This window comes from Schistocerca piceifrons, chromosome 1 (genome assembly GCF_021461385.2).
Source record: "Schistocerca piceifrons isolate TAMUIC-IGC-003096 chromosome 1, iqSchPice1.1, whole genome shotgun sequence".
In the NCBI taxonomy this organism is placed as follows: domain Eukaryota; kingdom Metazoa; phylum Arthropoda; class Insecta; order Orthoptera; family Acrididae; genus Schistocerca; species Schistocerca piceifrons.
Window position 1 is genome coordinate 1,093,034,826 of NC_060138.1, and position 5,621 is coordinate 1,093,040,446.

The window sequence follows — 5,621 nt, forward strand, 5'->3', positions numbered from 1 at the left end:
TTCCTTCCTCAACCTTCCTTAATCTGATGGGGCCGATGACCTCGCTGTTTGGTCCCCTCTCCCAAATCAACCAGCCAGATGACCACGCCTCCCTTCCAGAAACATCGGCGCCCTCACACTGAGGTCAATATAGTGTTCAGCATGCAAGATACGGCCCGGGTTGTCACTTCAGTTGAACGAGCCAACATCAGTCAACAGGATATATAGTTAAAGATTCTGAGAGACAAGAACTTTCGCTTATGTTAATCAGTGTGCCTCAATAGAACAGTTTGCTATTAAGTGCATTAAGTGATACTTTGCTAATCTATGACAATCGTTAGTTATTCAGTACACCTATTGCAAGGAAGTGTGTGAAAGTTTAGTAAATCTTTTATTCATTTACGTAATGAAATGGAACGTGCGTTCCAGTTCGATAAGCCTTCTCCCAGAGCAATCAAACATCCCAGAGTTGTGGTTCACGAAGGTGGTTCCGCATAGTTACAACACGTGCTATCGCCATAAAATAAGATATTGTCGTCACATCTCCAGTCGTATGTATTCGAGCAAGATTGTCACTTTACGTAATTTGCTGACCACGCATTAGTACGAGATGAGCCACCACCATGTTGACCAAGGACTTAACAGTAGGGCACATATGAGTTTCGTTCCACACACCTAGGAAGAAAAATTTTCGCAAATACAATTCGCACTCGCCCGTCCGCAGAGTCAGTTTGAAGGAAGGCAGAACATCTAGTGGATGCGTACTAGCAGCAAGTATATCCAGAGTCATGTCTCGTGAGATGTCTAAACTACTTCTCCATTTGTCACGAAACTAGGGTGAAATCCCCCTTACCTTAGTCCTGATCCTGGGTACGCTTTTACAAGTGAACTCCACAACGCACCCCTCCCCCTCAGATTTAATGCTAAGTGGGCCCAGTATAGACAGCTCATCAAAAACTTATCACAAATTAAGCACGGAAACAGGAATATGGTGTACTGGACTGTGAAAAAAAGCAAAATAGAAGCAGTGAGGGGGCCAGGAACAAGAAGTGCAAGATACAGCAGCTGGGAAGAGCAGTTGCGTAGTGGTTTAGTGGTTATAGTGTTGGAGTGCCAAGCGGGCTAGCCGTGTTCAGACCTCCTTCGTGGCTTTTTTTCACGCTGTTCGCTTTATTTAAATTTGTGTCTGTACGTGGTGTAACGTCCGTTGGCAACAGCGAGGTATAAGGTTGGGACCTATAATGGCAGTCGCTTCTGCACAACTACTCTGTTAGCAGCCGAAAGGAAGTGGCTTTCGAATGGGAACAGCAAATGTTTGATGACAAGGCGACAGGTCACCTGAATCCACCACCGGAAAACATGTCTGATGTGTCACAGACGGCATTAGTGACAGTACGTGTGTTATATGATAATTCCTATGGTATCGCCGCACCTAATTTGTGCGCCCGGTGAGTGAGATACGCCTCCTGGCCCGATACAGGTGTTCGTATGAATGTGATCGCTCCCAAGGAAATGATGAAAACTCAATAGTTTGTCACGTAAGCTGCAACAAATGAACGCAACATTTTCACACTCTCACAGTTTCTCTGAGCTCTGTCAAAACATGTTTTTAACGTTCTTGAAGTTGCGTTTAGTTTTGGAAGGCTTGAATCTCGAATCCCTTTGTTGTAATATAGTTCACTCCCGTTTATTTGTTGTTTTCATTTTTGTGAGACAGCTATGCGGTATCTATCCTAGTCTCACTATTCATCAAATTTTCTTGCGCCGGTATCATTCTTACCACATGACTCATATCTTATAACCAATGTATTGTATGACAGCTGCGGAGACTGCAGAAAGAGAATAAACATTTCAGTGACCGGACGGACTGTTCATAAGGTTATGGAAAAAAAGCCACAAGGGTGTTTTGAACACCGCTCGCCCGCTTAGCACTTCACCACTATGACCACTTACCCATGATTCCGTTGGTATTTCGAGCTGCTCTTATTGGACTTCTTGTTCTTGGATCGTTCACTGTTTTTATTTTGCTTTTTTTTCACAGATCAGTTCGCCTTCTTGCTTTCATGGTTGGTCTACACTCATGCTCATAAATTAAGGATAATTGGAGAATGTGGTGCCACACAACGTGGCACTACGCAAAACTGGCGCTAGTAGCATAGGCACATAGGAAACACACACACACGACACAGTTCTGTAAGTCCACGGTATTGGTGATAAGTTGAGAAAGCCGTCCCGAAACACACGTGCTACAAAACGCCACTGTTTCCTGCGCATGTACCCCGACATCAGTATGGGATGTGATCATCATGCACACGTACACGGACCACACAACGGGTTGGCATACTCTGAATCAGGTGGTCGATCAGGTGGTCGAGCAGGTGCTGGGGTATAGCTTCCAATTCTTGCACCAGTGCCTGTCTGAGCTCCTGAAGTGTCGTAGGGGTTTGATGACGTGCAGCGATACGTCGACTGAGAGCATCCCAGACGTGCTCGATGGGGTTTAGGTCTGGAGAACAGGCAGGCCACTGCATTCGCCTGATATCTTCAGTTTCAAGGTACTCCTCCCCGATGGCAGCTCGGTGGGGCCGTGCATTATCATCCATCGGGAGGAAGGTGGGACCCACTGCACCCCTGAAAAGGCGGACATACTGGTGCAAAATGACGTCCCGATGCACCTGACCTGTTACAGTTCCTCTGTCAAAGACATGCAGGGGTGTACGTATGTACACCAATGATAATCCAACCCTATACCATCAAACCACGACCTCCATACAGGTCCATTTCAAGGACGTTAAGGGGTTGATATCTGGTTCGTGGTTCACACCAAATGAAAACCCGGCGAGAATCACTGTTCGGACTACACCTGGACTCGTCCGTGAACATAACCTGGTACCACTGTTCCAATGACCATGTACTGTGTTCCTGACAGCAGGCTTTACGGGCTCTCCTGTGACCAGGGATCAGTGGAATACACCTTGCAGGTCTCCGGGCGAATAAACTATGTCTGTTCAGTCGCCTGCAGACTGTGTGTCTGGAGATAACTGTTCCAGTGGCTGCGGTAAGGTCCTGAGCAAGGCTACCTGCAGTACTCCGTGGCCGTCTGCGGGCACTGATGGTGAGATATCGGTCTTCTTGTGGTGTTGTACACTGTGGACGCCCCATACTGTAGCGCCTGGACACGTTTCCTGTCTGCTGGAATCGTTGCCATGGTCTTGAGATCACACATTGTGGCACACGGAGGGCCCGTGCTGTGTTTGACCAGCCTCCAGTCACCCTAGTATTCTACTCCTCATAACGTCATGAATATGTGTTCTGTGAGCCATTTTCAACACACAGTCACCATTAGCTCGTCTGAAAACGTCTGCACACTTACTCGCTGCACCGTACTCTGGCATCCACCAACACACCTCTGCGTGTGTGGACTGCTGACAGCGCCACTGAGCGAGGACCGCAGGTCAAATACACCGCATGGTCATACCCCGAGGTGATTTAAACACGGAAACCGCCAACCATAGCGTTGTTTCACCATGTATCAGCATTATCCTTAATTTATGAGCATGAGTGTATGTTCAGTTTTTGACAAGCCATCTTAGCACTAAATCTGAGGGGGTTGCGATGGGGAGCTTCCGTTGTTAGTGGTAGCAACGGGGTGTGCCGACCTAAGGGTCACGGGATTTTACGTCAGACCGCGCCAGAAGCTCACAGCGCTGCCGATGCCGCTGGCGTCGATCCTACGGCCGTACTCTTCCTTTTCTGCCACCGTAAAGCATTTTACTGCCTCCGGGGACGAGCTAAGGTAAACATAGCTGCTGCGCGCGGGAGGAAATAAAAGCGGATGGCAGTCACGTGTACCCACTAAATTGTCTCGACTTCTCCGCTAAGCAGCCAGCGGTCTTCCACAGTCCTAATAGATGCGATTAGCTATCTGCTCCAGAGCAGCAACAGTCTGTTACCAGAGTGTCGTTTATAGCGCCCAGCTGAGACCATGATAGATGGAACGGGACGGTAGGCGTGTATGTGGCATACATAACGGAAAAAATGGAAATGTCGCGTGGCTAGGGCCTCCCGTCGGGTAGACCGTTCGCCTGGTGCAGGTCTTTCGATTTGACGCCACTTCAGCGACCTGCGCGTCGATGGGGATGAAATGATGATGATTAGGACAACATAACACCCAGTCCCTGAGCAGAGAAAATCTCCGACCCAGCCGGGAATCGAACCCGGGCCCTTAGGATTGACAGTCTGTCACGCTGACCACTCAGCTACCGGGGCGGACTACATAACGGAGACACACACACACACACACACACACACACACACACGGCCAGAGCTTGTGAACGGTGCTTTGTTGTTACAGAAAAAAAAACCATTATACTCACCCGGTAGCTATTCTCGCGTCTGCCCCCTTTATCCCCAGTCAATTCACGAATGTATGCCTAAAAAAAGAAATTTATTTCTTAAGCAGTTTTTCGTTCGTTATAACTTACAAGTAAACCACAAAATCACCTCTTATTACTGTAACTGTAAGTTTAAGGATTTAGTCGTTTGTCCCTTCTGTTCAGTTTATAAATCAAAAGAACAATGTTAAAAATAAACGTTCCAGAATGGAATTAAAATTTACGGCGAAAGGATATCAGTAATAAAATTCACTGATGACATGCTATCCCCAGCGAGTATGAGTGAGAATTACAGGACTTGGTGAATGGAATGAATAGTTTGACTACAGAATACGGACTGAGTGTAAACCGGAGAAAGACGAAGGTAATGATATATTGCAGAAATGAGAGCAACGAGATACTTAACATCAAGATTGGTGATCACGAAGTAGGTGAAGTTACGGAATTCTGCTAGCTTGGAAGCAGTATAACGCACGACGGACGTCGCAAGGAGGCGAAGAAAGCAGAGTAGTACAGGCAAAGAGGGCATTCCTGGCCAAGAGAAGTGTGCTATTTTATACGGCAGTGAATCGTGGACAGTGGGAAAAATGGAACAGAGCGGAATCGAAGTATGTGAGATGCGGTGCTGCAGGCGAATTTTAAAGATCAGGTGGACTGATAGGATAAATACTGAGGGAGCTCTGGTCAGAATCGGCGAAAAAAGGAGCATGATATGGAAACACTGGCAGTAAGAAGGGACAGGATAACGGGACACATGTTAAGACACAGGAAGTATCTGCCTGGTACTAGAGGGAGCTGTAGAGAGTCAGAACTGAGGGGGCGAGAGAGATGGAAATATACGCCTTAATAATTGAGGACGATGGGGTAAGAGCTAATCAGGGAAAAAGTTGTTGGTAACGGGGAGGAATTCGAGGCGGAACGCATCAAACCAGTCAAAAGACCGATGACCCGGGAAAAAGCCTTGAAGCATATTACGCTCGATGGAATTAATTTTCCACCTCGTGAATTTACTTACTGCCTGTAGTGAATCTGTTCCGTAGGTGTTTTATCATGTCACATGCAGTTAGTAACTCACCAAGTAATATGAATTTTCATTGTTCTGTTTTTTACGAGTGGACTCGAGTCAGTTTTTTCTGTTAATTTATGTATTACAAAAGCTTTCTGTTGCCTGCAGTACAGTATTCAACAGACAGAAACTACAAGTTATTCAAATTGAATATCCATCAAATGCACAGGAACCACTTACAC